The following is an 18,714-nucleotide window of genomic DNA, read 5'->3' on the forward strand; positions in this document are numbered from 1 at the left end:
CGGGGGTTGTAGTGGGCTTTTTTTGCTTTCCGGATTTCGGCCTTGTACTGATAAAGGTGTCGGGTCAAGGTGGCCCGGCTCTCCTGGGTTTTGTCTTTCTGCCATTTACGTTCTAGGTATTTATACAGTTGTTTAGTGGTCTTCAACTCAGGGGTAAACCATTTGGGGAAGAGGCCACGGCGGGGTGATGATTTGCAAGAGGGAGATGTTTTGAGCCATGAATCAAAGGCGGCAGGGGTTAGTTGTTTACTGAGTTGGCAAGTAGGTGGAGGAGACTGGAGGAGCGAGTCGGCTAGGTCCAGGACTATAATTAGTTTTTTCCAGCATTTGCGTAGATTCAGAGGTTCAGATTCAAGCACGGGAAGGGGGCCGGGTGAGCAAATGGCGAACGAGAGAATGAAGTGATCGGACCAGATGATAGGGGTTGGGGGGTTTAAATGGATCCGGGTGTTGGAGCTAAAGATGGCATCAAGAGTGTGTCCTTTATAGTGAGTCAGGCCATTTATGTGGGGTTGGAGGTTAATGGCGTCTAAACCGTCAACCAGAGAGTGCATCATAGGGTTGGTGGGGATGTCGAGCCATATGTTGAAGTCTCCAAGAAGGGTGAGGATGGGATGGTTTAGTTGAAGGATGGCAATAGAGTCGGAGAGGTTGTTTGCGAATTGTCTATTGTAGCCAGGGGGCCTGTAGATTATTAGGAAGCTGTGCGAGAGCGAGGCGGAGTGGGATAGTTTAACGAGGTGAGATTCGCAGGAAGGAATGGAAGATTGGTTGTCGATGATTGAGGGGTGGAAGAGAGACTTTAAGACGAATGCTACTCCCCCTCCTCTGGAGGGACGGTTCAGTGGGATAAGGGAGTAGTCAGGGGGGAAGGCTTCATTAGCAATTGGGGCGAAGTCGTCCGAGAACCAAGTTTCGGTGATGAAAACCAGGTCTGGTTTGTAAGAGGCGAGGAGGTCAAAGATGCAATGTCAGTTTTTTGCTACGAATCGGGCATTAAATAGGATGCAGTTCACCTCGGCAGCCGAGGTTGGTCTCGGAGCTGGAGCGGAAGGGGGTGGTGGCAGAGAGAGTGGAAGCTGGAGAGGGAGAGGGGTAGGGTGGGTGATGATCGATGGGAATAGTGGGCGAGCAGAAGTATTGGCAGGTTTCGGGCGGGATTGAGTGGCTGCGTGTGTTAGGATGATCCGGTCTGGCTTGGGGGATTTGAAGGTGGGGTGTGGGCGGTTAGGAGTTTCAGTTGCAGTTGATGAGAAATTGGGGGAGAGGGGTTTCAGGAAGGGTGAGGCCATGGGGGAAGGAGGTGAGTGGGGGAATGAAGTGGTGGGTCGAGACAAGGGAGGCGAAGAGTGCTGAGAGATTGTGGGGGACCAGGTATGTTTCCTTTTTAGTTTCTTTGTTACGATTGGAGTGTGAGAGAGGGTAGGGGGGGTCATAGGGGGAGAAGGATGCAGCTTCGGTTCTTGCTAGGGCTAGGCGTGCAGTTTTTAGGGAGGGGAAACGGTGTGGTCGGGGGGGAAGGTGGCCGGGGTTTGAGGACAAGGCGGCGGGTGGATGTTTGCAGGGCGGGGTTTGCCAGGTATGATAGTGAGGGGAGCAGGCATGGTTAATGTTGGCTGGTCGGTGGTGGGGTTCAGGGGAGGAGTGGTCTTAGGGTGGTTGGCTCGCCATCGTGCCCCTCTGGCTTGGTGTTTGGAGAGATGAATGGCAGGGAGTGCGAAGGAGGGTGGGGTGATTTGGGAAGGGGGGTTGGGAGGGAAGGCAGATCGGGGAGTGGGGGCAGTCCAGGGCAGTTGTTTCTGACAAACTGTGGGTTTGTGGGTTTGTGGGTGCACTCATGCTTGGTACAAGTTTTTAGTTGTATTTAGGAGGGCTTTCTAATTGCAGTTCTAAGTTCAGGCACACTTCCAAGTTCAATTTGCATAGAGATGATATTAGGCTATTAGCTACTATTAGGTACACTTCTAGGTTCAACTGTACACAGAGATATTAGGTCTATCTCTAGATAGAATTTTGTATAAACGGGATATTCAATTATTAGGCACAGTTCTAGATTCTACGTGACACAGATATACTATTAGGTATATTAGTAGGATTAATTAGGATATTTAGGCACGCTTCTTAACCTCAATGGTGTTGTGTACACTTCTAGTTTGAACTAGGTGCAGAGACACTATTCTGGACACTAGTCAGTTCAATTAGGGCACGCTAATAGGCACACTTCTCTCAATTCAACTTTATACAGGGAGGGTATTAGGCATGAAACTAACTCAACTTTGCACAGAGAGGTTATTAGGGTGATTAGTCGGTTCAACCCGGCACGGTATTAGACTATTAGGATATTGGGCATACTTCTAAATTCCACTTTCGCAGAGAGGCTATTGGGCGCCTTCTACATTTAGCTTTCCCTCAGAAGTTATTGGGCACACTTCTAAATTCAACTTTCACAGAGGCTATTGAGAACAATTCTAAATGCAACTTTCACAGAGGCTATTGGGAAAATTCTAAATGCAACCTTCACAGAGAGGCTATTGGGAACCATTCCAAATGCAGCCTTCACAGAGAGGCTATTGGGCACACTTCAAAATGCAACTTTCACAAAGAGGCTGTTGGGAATAATTCTAAATTCACAGAGAGGTTATTGGGTACACTTCTATATGCAACTTTCACAGAGAGGCTATTGGGAACAAATCTAAATGCAACTTTCACAGAGAGGCTATTGGGCACACTTCTACATGCAACTTTCACATAGAGGCTATTGGGAACAAATCTAAATGCAACTTTCACAGAGACGCTATTGGGAACAATTCTAAATGCATCTTTCACAGAGAGGCTATTGGGCACACTTCTAAATGCAACTTTCACAGAGAGGCTATTGGGCACACTTCTAAATGCAACTTTCACAGAGAGGCTGTTGGGAACAATTCTAAATTCACAGAGACTTTATTGGGCACACTTCTAAATACAACTTTCACAGAGAGGCTATTGGGAGCAATTCTAAATGCAACTTTTGCAGAGAGGCTATTGGGCACACTTTTAAATGCACCTTTCGCAGGGAGGCTATTGGGAACAATTCTAAATGCAACTTTCACAGAGAGGCTATTGGGCACACTTCTAAATGCAACTTTCACAGATAGGCTATTGGTCACACTTCTAAATTCACAGAGAGGCTTTTGGGCACACTTCTAAATTCACAGAGAGGCTGTTGGGCATACTTCTAAATTCAAAGAGAGGCTATTGGGCACACTTCTAAATGCAACTTTCACAGAGACGCTATTGGGAACAATTCTAAATGCAACTTTCACAGAGAGGCTATTGGGGACAATTCTAAATTCAACTTTCACAGAGGCTATTGGCACACTTCCAAATTCAATTTTCACAGAGAGGTTATTGGGCACACTTCTAAATGCAACTTTCACAGAGAGTCTATTGGGCACACTTCTAAATTCAACGTTCACAGAGAGTCTGTTGGGCACATATTTAAATTCAATTATCACACAGAGGCTATTGAGCACACTTCTAAATTCAGCTTTTCACAGAGATGCTATTGGGCACACTTCTAAATTCGACTTCTAAATGTATTTCTAAATTCAACTTTCGATGAGAAACTATTGGGCTGACTTCAAATTCAGCTTTCGCAGAGAGGTTATTGGGCACACTTCTAGGTCCAACTTTCACACAGAGCTTGTTAGGCACGTTTCTAAATACAACTTCTAAATGTATTTCTAAATTCAACTTTTCACAACGTGGCTATTGGGCACACTTCGAAATGCAACTTTCACAGAGGGGCTATTGGGCGCACTTCTAAATACAGTTTTACATGAGTGGCTATTGGGTACGTTTCTAAATTCAACTTTTCACCGAGTGGCTATTGGGAACACTACATATTCAGCTTTCACAGAGAGGCTATTGGGCACACTTCTAAACTGAGCTTTCACACAGAGGCTATTAGGCACATTTCTAAATACAGCTTCTAAATGTACTTCTAAATTCAACTTTTAGTGAGCGGCTATTGGGCACACTTCTAAATGCACATTCACAGAGGGGCTATTGGGTACATTTCTAAATTCACAGAGAGGTTATTGTGCACACTTCTAAAGTCACAGAGAGGCTATTGGCCACACCTCTAAATGCAACTTTCACAGAGGGGTTATTGGGCACACTTCTAAATTCACAGAGAGGCTAGTGGGCACACTTCTAAATGCAGCTTTCACAGAGAGGCTATTGGGCACACTTCTAAATTCACAGACAGGCTAACGGGCACACTTCTAAATGCAGCTTTCACAGAGAGGTTATTGGGCACACTTCTAAAAGCAACTTTCACAGAGAGGCTATTGGGCACACTTCTAAATGCAGCTTTCACAGAGAGGCTATTGAGCACACTTCTAAATGCAACTTTCACAGAGAGGCTATTGGGCACATTTCCAAATGCAACTTTCAGAGAGGCTATTGGGCACATTTCTAAATGCAACTCTCACAGAGAGGTTACTGGGCAAACTTCTAAATTCACAGAGAGGCTATCGGGCACACCTCCAAATGCAACCCTCACAGAGAGGCTATTGGGCACACTTCGAAAATCACAGAGAGGCTATTGGGCACACTTCTAAAATCAAAGAGAGGCTATTGGGCACACTTCTAAATGCAGCTTTCACAGAGAGGTTATTGGGCACACTTCTAAATTCACAGAGAGGTTATTGGGCACACTTCTAAATGCACATTCACAGAGGGGCTATTGGGTACATTTCTAAATTCACAGAGAGGTTATTGGGCACACTTCTAAAGTCACAGAGAGGCTATTGGCCACACCTCTAAATGCAACTTTCACAGAGGGGCTATTGGGCACATTTGTAAATTCACAGAGAGGCTAGTGGGCACACTTCTAAATGCAGCTTTCACAGAGAGGCTATTGGGCACACTTCTAAATTCAAAGAGAGGCTATTGGGCACACTTCTAAATGCAGCTTTCACAGAGAGGTTATTGGGCACACTTCTAAATGCAACTTTCACAGAGAGGCTATAGGGCACACTTCTAAATGCAACTTTCACATAGAGGCTATTGGGCACACTTCTAAATGCAGCTTTTACAGAGAGGCTATTGAGCACATTTCCAAATGCAACTTTCAGAGAGGCTACTGGGCACATTTCTAAATGTAACTCTCACAGAGAGGCTATTGGGCACGCTTCTAAATGCAACTTTCACAGAGGCCATTGGGCACACCTCCAAATGCAACTCCCACAGAGAGGCTACTGGGCACACTTCTAAATTCACAGAGAGGCTATCGGCACATTTCCAAATGCAACCCTCACAGAGAGGCTATTGGGCAGACCTCCAAATGCAACCCTCACAGAGAGGCTATTGGGCACACTTCTAAAATCACAGAGAGGCTATTGGCCACACTTCTAAAATCACAGAGAGGCTATTGGGCACACATCTAAATGCAGCTTTCACAGAGAGGTTATTGGGCACACTTCTAAATTCACAGATAGGTTATTGGGAACAATTCTAAATGCAACTTTCACAGAGAGGCTATTGGGCACACTTCTAAATGCACATTCACAGAGGGGCTATTGGGTACATTTCTAAATTCACAGAGAGGTTATTGGGCACACTTCTAAAGTCACAGAGAGGCTATTGGCCACACCTCTAAATGCAACTTTCACAGAGGGGCTATTGGGCAAACTTGTAAATTCACAGAGAGGCTAGTGGGCACACTTCTAAATGCAGCTTTCACAGAGAGGCTATTGGGCACACTTCTGAATTCACAGAGAGGATATTGGGCACACTTCTAAATGCAGCTTTCACAGAGAGGTTATTGGGCACACTTCTAAATGCAACTTTCACAGAGAGGTTATTGGGTACACTTCTATATGCAACTTTCACAGAGAGGCTATTGGGAACAAATCTAAATGCAACTTTCACAGAGAGGCTATTGGGCACACTTCTACATGCAACTTTCACATAGAGGCTATTGGGAACAAATCTAAATGCAACTTTCACAGAGACGCTATTGGGAACAATTCTAAATGCATCTTTCACAGAGAGGCTATTGGGCACACTTCTAAATGCAACTTTCACAGAGAGGCTATTGGGCACACTTCTAAATGCAACTTTCACAGAGAGGCTGTTGGGAACAATTCTAAATTCACAGAGACTTTATTGGGCACACTTCTAAATACAACTTTCACAGAGAGGCTATTGGGAGCAATTCTAAATGCAACTTTTGCAGAGAGGCTATTGGGCACACTTTTAAATGCACCTTTCGCAGGGAGGCTATTGGGAACAATTCTAAATGCAACTTTCACAGAGAGGCTATTGGGCACACTTCTAAATGCAACTTTCACAGATAGGCTATTGGTCACACTTCTAAATTCACAGAGAGGCTTTTGGGCACACTTCTAAATTCACAGAGAGGCTGTTGGGCATACTTCTAAATTCAAAGAGAGGCTATTGGGCACACTTCTAAATGCAACTTTCACAGAGACGCTATTGGGAACAATTCTAAATGCAACTTTCACAGAGAGGCTATTGGGGACAATTCTAAATTCAACTTTCACAGAGGCTATTGGCACACTTCCAAATTCAATTTTCACAGAGAGGTTATTGGGCACACTTCTAAATGCAACTTTCACAGAGAGTCTATTGGGCACACTTCTAAATTCAACGTTCACAGAGAGTCTGTTGGGCACATATTTAAATTCAATTATCACACAGAGGCTATTGAGCACACTTCTAAATTCAGCTTTTCACAGAGATGCTATTGGGCACACTTCTAAATTCGACTTCTAAATGTATTTCTAAATTCAACTTTCGATGAGAAACTATTGGGCTGACTTCAAATTCAGCTTTCGCAGAGAGGTTATTGGGCACACTTCTAGGTCCAACTTTCACACAGAGCTTGTTAGGCACGTTTCTAAATACAACTTCTAAATGTATTTCTAAATTCAACTTTTCACAACGTGGCTATTGGGCACACTTCGAAATGCAACTTTCACAGAGGGGCTATTGGGCGCACTTCTAAATACAGTTTTACATGAGTGGCTATTGGGTACGTTTCTAAATTCAACTTTTCACCGAGTGGCTATTGGGAACACTACATATTCAGCTTTCACAGAGAGGCTATTGGGCACACTTCTAAACTGAGCTTTCACACAGAGGCTATTAGGCACATTTCTAAATACAGCTTCTAAATGTACTTCTAAATTCAACTTTTAGTGAGCGGCTATTGGGCACACTTCTAAATGCACATTCACAGAGGGGCTATTGGGTACATTTCTAAATTCACAGAGAGGTTATTGTGCACACTTCTAAAGTCACAGAGAGGCTATTGGCCACACCTCTAAATGCAACTTTCACAGAGGGGTTATTGGGCACACTTCTAAATTCACAGAGAGGCTAGTGGGCACACTTCTAAATGCAGCTTTCACAGAGAGGCTATTGGGCACACTTCTAAATTCACAGACAGGCTAACGGGCACACTTCTAAATGCAGCTTTCACAGAGAGGTTATTGGGCACACTTCTAAAAGCAACTTTCACAGAGAGGCTATTGGGCACACTTCTAAATGCAGCTTTCACAGAGAGGCTATTGAGCACACTTCTAAATGCAACTTTCACAGAGAGGCTATTGGGCACATTTCCAAATGCAACTTTCAGAGAGGCTATTGGGCACATTTCTAAATGCAACTCTCACAGAGAGGTTACTGGGCAAACTTCTAAATTCACAGAGAGGCTATCGGGCACACCTCCAAATGCAACCCTCACAGAGAGGCTATTGGGCACACTTCGAAAATCACAGAGAGGCTATTGGGCACACTTCTAAAATCAAAGAGAGGCTATTGGGCACACTTCTAAATGCAGCTTTCACAGAGAGGTTATTGGGCACACTTCTAAATTCACAGAGAGGTTATTGGGCACACTTCTAAATGCACATTCACAGAGGGGCTATTGGGTACATTTCTAAATTCACAGAGAGGTTATTGGGCACACTTCTAAAGTCACAGAGAGGCTATTGGCCACACCTCTAAATGCAACTTTCACAGAGGGGCTATTGGGCACACTTGTAAATTCACAGAGAGGCTAGTGGGCACACTTCTAAATGCAGCTTTCACAGAGAGGCTATTGGGCACACTTCTAAATTCAAAGAGAGGCTATTGGGCACACTTCTAAATGCAGCTTTCACAGAGAGGTTATTGGGCACACTTCTAAATGCAACTTTCACAGAGAGGCTATAGGGCACACTTCTAAATGCAACTTTCACATAGAGGCTATTGGGCACACTTCTAAATGCAGCTTTCACAGAGAGGCTATTGAGCACATTTCCAAATGCAACTTTCAGAGAGGCTACTGGGCACATTTCTAAATGTAACTCTCACAGAGAGGCTATTGGGCACGCTTCTAAATGCAACTTTCACAGAGGCCATTGGGCACACCTCCAAATGCAACTCCCACAGAGAGGCTACTGGGCACACTTCTAAATTCACAGAGAGGCTATCGGCACATTTCCAAATGCAACCCTCACAGAGAGGCTATTGGGCACACCTCCAAATGCAACCCTCACAGGGAGGCTATTGGGCACACTTCTAAAATCACAGAGAGGCTATTGGCCACACTTCTAAAATCACAGAGAGGCTATTGGGCACACATCTAAATGCAGCTTTCACAGAGAGGTTATTGGGCACACTTCTAAATTCACAGATAGGTTATTGGGAACAATTCTAAATGCAACTTTCACAGAGAGGCTATTGGGCACACTTCTAAATGCACATTCACAGAGGGGCTATTGGGTACATTTCTAAATTCACAGAGAGGTTATTGGGCACACTTCTAAAGTCACAGAGAGGCTATTGGCCACACCTCTAAATGCAACTTTCACAGAGGGGCTATTGGGCAAACTTGTAAATTCACAGAGAGGCTAGTGGGCACACTTCTAAATGCAGCTTTCACAGAGAGGCTATTGGGCACACTTCTGAATTCACAGAGAGGATATTGGGCACACTTCTAAATGCAGCTTTCACAGAGAGGTTATTGGGCACACTTCTAAATGCAACTTTCACAGAGAGGTTATTGGGTACACTTCTATATGCAACTTTCACAGAGAGGCTATTGGGAACAAATCTAAATGCAACTTTCACAGAGAGGCTATTGGGCACACTTCTACATGCAACTTTCACATAGAGGCTATTGGGAACAAATCTAAATGCAACTTTCACAGAGACGCTATTGGGAACAATTCTAAATGCATCTTTCACAGAGAGGCTATTGGGCACACTTCTAAATGCAACTTTCACAGAGAGGCTATTGGGCACACTTCTAAATGCAACTTTCACAGAGAGGCTGTTGGGAACAATTCTAAATTCACAGAGACTTTATTGGGCACACTTCTAAATACAACTTTCACAGAGAGGCTATTGGGAGCAATTCTAAATGCAACTTTTGCAGAGAGGCTATTGGGCACACTTTTAAATGCACCTTTCGCAGGGAGGCTATTGGGAACAATTCTAAATGCAACTTTCACAGAGAGGCTATTGGGCACACTTCTAAATGCAACTTTCACAGATAGGCTATTGGTCACACTTCTAAATTCACAGAGAGGCTTTTGGGCACACTTCTAAATTCACAGAGAGGCTGTTGGGCATACTTCTAAATTCAAAGAGAGGCTATGGGGCACACTTCTAAATGCAACTTTCACAGAGACGCTATTGGGAACAATTCTAAATGCAACTTTCACAGAGAGGCTATTGGGGACAATTCTAAATTCAACTTTCACAGAGGCTATTGGCATACTTCCAAATTCAATTTTCACAGAGAGGTTATTGGGCACACTTCTAAATGCAACTTTCACAGAGAGTCTATTGGGCACACTTCTAAATTCAACGTTCACAGAGAGTCTGTTGGGCACATATTTAAATTCAATTATCACACAGAGGCTATTGAGCACACTTCTAAATTCAGCTTTTCACAGAGATGCTATTGGGCACACTTCTAAATTCGACTTCTAAATGTATTTCTAAATTCAACTTTCGATGAGAAACTATTGGGCTGACTTCAAATTCAGCTTTCGCAGAGAGGTTATTGGGCACACTTCTAGGTCCAACTTTCACACAGAGCTTGTTAGGCACGTTTCTAAATACAACTTCTAAATGTATTTCTAAATTCAACTTTTCACAACGTGGCTATTGGGCACACTTCGAAATGCAACTTTCACAGAGGGGCTATTGGGCGCACTTCTAAATACAGTTTTACATGAGTGGCTATTGGGTACGTTTCTAAATTCAACTTTTCACCGAGTGGCTATTGGGAACACTACATATTCAGCTTTCACAGAGAGGCTATTGGGCACACTTCTAAACTGAGCTTTCACACAGAGGCTATTAGGCACATTTCTAAATACAGCTTCTAAATGTACTTCTAAATTCAACTTTTAGTGAGCGGCTATTGGGCACACTTCTAAACGCACATTCACAGAGGGGCTATTGGGTACATTTCTAAATTCACAGAGAGGTTATTGTGCACACTTCTAAAGTCACAGAGAGGCTATTGGCCACACCTCTAAATGCAACTTTCACAGAGGGGTTATTGGGCACACTTCTAAATTCACAGAGAGGCTAGTGGGCACACTTCTAAATGCAGCTTTCACAGAGAGGCTATTGGGCACACTTCTAAATTCACAGACAGGCTAACGGGCACACTTCTAAATGCAGCTTTCACAGAGAGGTTATTGGGCACACTTCTAAAAGCAACTTTCACAGAGAGGCTATTGGGCACACTTCTAAATGCAGCTTTCACAGAGAGGCTATTGAGCACACTTCTAAATGCAACTTTCACAGAGAGGCTATTGGGCACATTTCCAAATGCAACTTTCAGAGAGGCTATTGGGCACATTTCTAAATGCAACTCTCACAGAGAGGTTACTGGGCAAACTTCTAAATTCACAGAGAGGCTATCGGGCACACCTCCAAATGCAACCCTCACAGAGAGGCTATTGGGCACACTTCGAAAATCACAGAGAGGCTATTGGGCACACTTCTAAAATCAAAGAGAGGCTATTGGGCACACTTCTAAATGCAGCTTTCACAGAGAGGTTATTGGGCACACTTCTAAATTCACAGAGAGGTTATTGGGCACACTTCTAAATGCACATTCACAGAGGGGCTATTGGGTACATTTCTAAATTCACAGAGAGGTTATTGGGCACACTTCTAAAGTCACAGAGAGGCTATTGGCCACACCTCTAAATGCAACTTTCACAGAGGGGCTATTGGGCACACTTGTAAATTCACAGAGAGGCTAGTGGGCACACTTCTAAATGCAGCTTTCACAGAGAGGCTATTGGGCACACTTCTAAATTCAAAGAGAGGCTATTGGGCACACTTCTAAATGCAGCTTTCACAGAGAGGTTATTGGGCACACTTCTAAATGCAACTTTCACAGAGAGGCTATAGGGCACACTTCTAAATGCAACTTTCACATAGAGGCTATTGGGCACACTTCTAAATGCAGCTTTCACAGAGAGGCTATTGAGCACATTTCCAAATGCAACTTTCAGAGAGGCTACTGGGCACATTTCTAAATGTAACTCTCACAGAGAGGCTATTGGGCACGCTTCTAAATGCAACTTTCACAGAGGCCATTGGGCACACCTCCAAATGCAACTCCCACAGAGAGGCTACTGGGCACACTTCTAAATTCACAGAGAGGCTATCGGCACATTTCCAAATGCAACCCTCACAGAGAGGCTATTGGGCACACCTCCAAATGCAACCCTCACAGAGAGGCTATTGGGCACACTTCTAAAATCACAGAGAGGCTATTGGCCACACTTCTAAAATCACAGAGAGGCTATTGGGCACACATCTAAATGCAGCTTTCACAGAGAGGTTATTGGGCACACTTCTAAATTCACAGATAGGTTATTGGGAACAATTCTAAATGCAACTTTCACAGAGAGGCTATTGGGCACACTTCTAAATGCACATTCACAGAGGGGCTATTGGGTACATTTCTAAATTCACAGAGAGGTTATTGGGCACACTTCTAAAGTCACAGAGAGGCTATTGGCCACACCTCTAAATGCAACTTTCACAGAGGGGCTATTGGGCAAACTTGTAAATTCACAGAGAGGCTAGTGGGCACACTTCTAAATGCAGCTTTCACAGAGAGGCTATTGGGCACACTTCTGAATTCACAGAGAGGATATTGGGCACACTTCTAAATGCAACTTTCACAGAGAGGTTATTGGGTACACTTCTATATGCAACTTTCACAGAGAGGCTATTGGGAACAAATCTAAATGCAACTTTCACAGAGAGGCTATTGGGCACACTTCTACATGCAACTTTCACATAGAGGCTATTGGGAACAAATCTAAATGCAACTTTCACAGAGACGCTATTGGGAACAATTCTAAATGCATCTTTCACAGAGAGGCTATTGGGCACACTTCTAAATGCAACTTTCACAGAGAGGCTATTGGGCACACTTCTAAATGCAACTTTCACAGAGAGGCTGTTGGGAACAATTCTAAATTCACAGAGACTTTATTGGGCACACTTCTAAATACAACTTTCACAGAGAGGCTATTGGGAGCAATTCTAAATGCAACTTTTGCAGAGAGGCTATTGGGCACACTTTTAAATGCACCTTTCGCAGGGAGGCTATTGGGAACAATTCTAAATGCAACTTTCACAGAGAGGCTATTGGGCACACTTCTAAATGCAACTTTCACAGATAGGCTATTGGTCACACTTCTAAATTCACAGAGAGGCTTTTGGGCACACTTCTAAATTCACAGAGAGGCTGTTGGGCATACTTCTAAATTCAAAGAGAGGCTATTGGGCACACTTCTAAATGCAACTTTCACAGAGACGCTATTGGGAACAATTCTAAATGCAACTTTCACAGAGAGGCTATTGGGGACAATTCTAAATTCAACTTTCACAGAGGCTATTGGCACACTTCCAAATTCAATTTTCACAGAGAGGTTATTGGGCACACTTCTAAATGCAACTTTCACAGAGAGTCTATTGGGCACACTTCTAAATTCAACGTTCACAGAGAGTCTGTTGGGCACATATTTAAATTCAATTATCACACAGAGGCTATTGAGCACACTTCTAAATTCAGCTTTTCACAGAGATGCTATTGGGCACACTTCTAAATTCGACTTCTAAATGTATTTCTAAATTCAACTTTCGATGAGAAACTATTGGGCTGACTTCAAATTCAGCTTTCGCAGAGAGGTTATTGGGCACACTTCTAGGTCCAACTTTCACACAGAGCTTGTTAGGCACGTTTCTAAATACAACTTCTAAATGTATTTCTAAATTCAACTTTTCACAACGTGGCTATTGGGCACACTTCGAAATGCAACTTTCACAGAGGGGCTATTGGGCGCACTTCTAAATACAGTTTTACATGAGTGGCTATTGGGTACGTTTCTAAATTCAACTTTTCACCGAGTGGCTATTGGGAACACTACATATTCAGCTTTCACAGAGAGGCTATTGGGCACACTTCTAAACTGAGCTTTCACACAGAGGCTATTAGGCACATTTCTAAATACAGCTTCTAAATGTACTTCTAAATTCAACTTTTAGTGAGCGGCTATTGGGCACACTTCTAAATGCACATTCACAGAGGGGCTATTGGGTACATTTCTAAATTCACAGAGAGGTTATTGTGCACACTTCTAAAGTCACAGAGAGGCTATTGGCCACACCTCTAAATGCAACTTTCACAGAGGGGTTATTGGGCACACTTCTAAATTCACAGAGAGGCTAGTGGGCACACTTCTAAATGCAGCTTTCACAGAGAGGCTATTGGGCACACTTCTAAATTCACAGACAGGCTAACGGGCACACTTCTAAATGCAGCTTTCACAGAGAGGTTATTGGGCACACTTCTAAAAGCAACTTTCACAGAGAGGCTATTGGGCACACTTCTAAATGCAGCTTTCACAGAGAGGCTATTGAGCACACTTCTAAATGCAACTTTCACAGAGAGGCTATTGGGCACATTTCCAAATGCAACTTTCAGAGAGGCTATTGGGCACATTTCTAAATGCAACTCTCACAGAGAGGTTACTGGGCAAACTTCTAAATTCACAGAGAGGCTATCGGGCACACCTCCAAATGCAACCCTCACAGAGAGGCTATTGGGCACACTTCGAAAATCACAGAGAGGCTATTGGGCACACTTCTAAAATCAAAGAGAGGCTATTGGGCACACTTCTAAATGCAGCTTTCACAGAGAGGTTATTGGGCACACTTCTAAATTCACAGAGAGGTTATTGGGCACACTTCTAAATGCACATTCACAGAGGGGCTATTGGGTACATTTCTAAATTCACAGAGAGGTTATTGGGCACACTTCTAAAGTCACAGAGAGGCTATTGGCCACACCTCTAAATGCAACTTTCACAGAGGGGCTATTGGGCACACTTGTAAATTCACAGAGAGGCTAGTGGGCACACTTCTAAATGCAGCTTTCACAGAGAGGCTATTGGGCACACTTCTAAATTCAAAGAGAGGCTATTGGGCACACTTCTAAATGCAGCTTTCACAGAGAGGTTATTGGGCACACTTCTAAATGCAACTTTCACAGAGAGGCTATAGGGCACACTTCTAAATGCAACTTTCACATAGAGGCTATTGGGCACACTTCTAAATGCAGCTTTTACAGAGAGGCTATTGAGCACATTTCCAAATGCAACTTTCAGAGAGGCTACTGGGCACATTTCTAAATGTAACTCTCACAGAGAGGCTATTGGGCACGCTTCTAAATGCAACTTTCACAGAGGCCATTGGGCACACCTCCAAATGCAACTCCCACAGAGAGGCTACTGGGCACACTTCTAAATTCACAGAGAGGCTATCGGCACATTTCCAAATGCAACCCTCACAGAGAGGCTATTGGGCAGACCTCCAAATGCAACCCTCACAGAGAGGCTATTGGGCACACTTCTAAAATCACAGAGAGGCTATTGGCCACACTTCTAAAATCACAGAGAGGCTATTGGGCACACATCTAAATGCAGCTTTCACAGAGAGGTTATTGGGCACACTTCTAAATTCACAGATAGGTTATTGGGAACAATTCTAAATGCAACTTTCACAGAGAGGCTATTGGGCACACTTCTAAATGCACATTCACAGAGGGGCTATTGGGTACATTTCTAAATTCACAGAGAGGTTATTGGGCACACTTCTAAAGTCACAGAGAGGCTATTGGCCACACCTCTAAATGCAACTTTCACAGAGGGGCTATTGGGCAAACTTGTAAATTCACAGAGAGGCTAGTGGGCACACTTCTAAATGCAGCTTTCACAGAGAGGCTATTGGGCACACTTCTGAATTCACAGAGAGGATATTGGGCACACTTCTAAATGCAGCTTTCACAGAGAGGTTATTGGGCACACTTCTAAATGCAACTTTCACAGAGAGGTTATTGGGTACACTTCTATATGCAACTTTCACAGAGAGGCTATTGGGAACAAATCTAAATGCAACTTTCACAGAGAGGCTATTGGGCACACTTCTACATGCAACTTTCACATAGAGGCTATTGGGAACAAATCTAAATGCAACTTTCACAGAGACGCTATTGGGAACAATTCTAAATGCATCTTTCACAGAGAGGCTATTGGGCACACTTCTAAATGCAACTTTCACAGAGAGGCTATTGGGCACACTTCTAAATGCAACTTTCACAGAGAGGCTGTTGGGAACAATTCTAAATTCACAGAGACTTTATTGGGCACACTTCTAAATACAACTTTCACAGAGAGGCTATTGGGAGCAATTCTAAATGCAACTTTTGCAGAGAGGCTATTGGGCACACTTTTAAATGCACCTTTCGCAGGGAGGCTATTGGGAACAATTCTAAATGCAACTTTCACAGAGAGGCTATTGGGCACACTTCTAAATGCAACTTTCACAGATAGGCTATTGGTCACACTTCTAAATTCACAGAGAGGCTTTTGGGCACACTTCTAAATTCACAGAGAGGCTGTTGGGCATACTTCTAAATTCAAAGAGAGGCTATTGGGCACACTTCTAAATGCAACTTTCACAGAGACGCTATTGGGAACAATTCTAAATGCAACTTTCACAGAGAGGCTATTGGGGACAATTCTAAATTCAACTTTCACAGAGGCTATTGGCACACTTCCAAATTCAATTTTCACAGAGAGGTTATTGGGCACACTTCTAAATGCAACTTTCACAGAGAGTCTATTGGGCACACTTCTAAATTCAACGTTCACAGAGAGTCTGTTGGGCACATATTTAAATTCAATTATCACACAGAGGCTATTGAGCACACTTCTAAATTCAGCTTTTCACAGAGATGCTATTGGGCACACTTCTAAATTCGACTTCTAAATGTATTTCTAAATTCAACTTTCGATGAGAAACTATTGGGCTGACTTCAAATTCAGCTTTCGCAGAGAGGTTATTGGGCACACTTCTAGGTCCAACTTTCACACAGAGCTTGTTAGGCACGTTTCTAAATACAACTTCTAAATGTATTTCTAAATTCAACTTTTCACAACGTGGCTATTGGGCACACTTCGAAATGCAACTTTCACAGAGGGGCTATTGGGCGCACTTCTAAATACAGTTTTACATGAGTGGCTATTGGGTACGTTTCTAAATTCAACTTTTCACCGAGTGGCTATTGGGAACACTACATATTCAGCTTTCACAGAGAGGCTATTGGGCACACTTCTAAACTGAGCTTTCACACAGAGGCTATTAGGCACATTTCTAAATACAGCTTCTAAATGTACTTCTAAATTCAACTTTTAGTGAGCGGCTATTGGGCACACTTCTAAATGCACATTCACAGAGGGGCTATTGGGTACATTTCTAAATTCACAGAGAGGTTATTGTGCACACTTCTAAAGTCACAGAGAGGCTATTGGCCACACCTCTAAATGCAACTTTCACAGAGGGGTTATTGGGCACACTTCTAAATTCACAGAGAGGCTAGTGGGCACACTTCTAAATGCAGCTTTCACAGAGAGGCTATTGGGCACACTTCTAAATTCACAGACAGGCTAACGGGCACACTTCTAAATGCAGCTTTCACAGAGAGGTTATTGGGCACACTTCTAAAAGCAACTTTCACAGAGAGGCTATTGGGCACACTTCTAAATGCAGCTTTCACAGAGAGGCTATTGAGCACACTTCTAAATGCAACTTTCACAGAGAGGCTATTGGGCACATTTCCAAATGCAACTTTCAGAGAGGCTATTGGGCACATTTCTAAATGCAACTCTCACAGAGAGGTTACTGGGCAAACTTCTAAATTCACAGAGAGGCTATCGGGCACACCTCCAAATGCAACCCTCACAGAGAGGCTATTGGGCACACTTCGAAAATCACAGAGAGGCTATTGGGCACACTTCTAAAATCAAAGAGAGGCTATTGGGCACACTTCTAAATGCAGCTTTCACAGAGAGGTTATTGGGCACACTTCTAAATTCACAGAGAGGTTATTGGGCACACTTCTAAATGCACATTCACAGAGGGGCTATTGGGTACATTTCTAAATTCACAGAGAGGTTATTGGGCACACTTCTAAAGTCACAGAGAGGCTATTGGCCACACCTCTAAATGCAACTTTCACAGAGGGGCTATTGGGCACACTTGTAAATTCACAGAGAGGCTAGTGGGCACACTTCTAAATGCAGCTTTCACAGAGAGGCTATTGGGCACACTTCTAAATTCAAAGAGAGGCTATTGGGCACACTTCTAAATGCAGCTTTCACAGAGAGGTTATTGGGCACACTTCTAAATGCAACTTTCACAGAGAGGCTATAGGGCACACTTCTAAATGCAACTTTCACATAGAGGCTATTGGGCACACTTCTAAATGCAGCTTTCACAGAGAGGCTATTGAGCACATTTCCAAATGCAACTTTCAGAGAGGCTACTGGGCACATTTCTAAATGTAACTCTCACAGAGAGGCTATTGGGCACGCTTCTAAATGCAACTTTCACAGAGGCCATTGGGCACACCTCCAAATGCAACTCCCACAGAGAGGCTACTGGGCACACTTCTAAATTCACAGAGAGGCTATCGGCACATTTCCAAATGCAACCCTCACAGAGAGGCTATTGGGCACACCTCCAAATGCAACCCTCACAGGGAGGCTATTGGGCACACTTCTAAAATCACAGAGAGGCTATTGGCCACACTTCTAAAATCACAGAGAGGCTATTGGGCACACATCTAAATGCAGCTTTCACAGAGAGGTTATTGGGCACACTTCTAAATTCACAGATAGGTTATTGGGAACAATTCTAAATGCAACTTTCACAGAGAGGCTATTGGGCACACTTCTAAATGCACATTCACAGAGGGGCTATTGGGTACATTTCTAAATTCACAGAGAGGTTATTGGGCACACTTCTAAAGTCACAGAGAGGCTATTGGCCACACCTCTAAATGCAACTTTCACAGAGGGGCTATTGGGCAAACTTGTAAATTCACAGAGAGGCTAGTGGGCACACTTCTAAATGCAGCTTTCACAGAGAGGCTATTGGGCACACTTCTGAATTCACAGAGAGGATATTGGGCACACTTCTAAATGCAGCTTTCACAGAGAGGTTATTGGGCACACTTCTAAATGCAACTTTCACAGAGAGGTTATTGGGTACACTTCTATATGCAACTTTCACAGAGAGGCTATTGGGAACAAATCTAAATGCAAC

This window comes from Ambystoma mexicanum, chromosome 7p (genome assembly GCF_040938575.1).
Source record: "Ambystoma mexicanum isolate Mex_15411 chromosome 7p, UKY_AmexF1_1, whole genome shotgun sequence".
Classification (NCBI taxonomy): Eukaryota; Metazoa; Chordata; class Amphibia; order Caudata; family Ambystomatidae; genus Ambystoma; species Ambystoma mexicanum.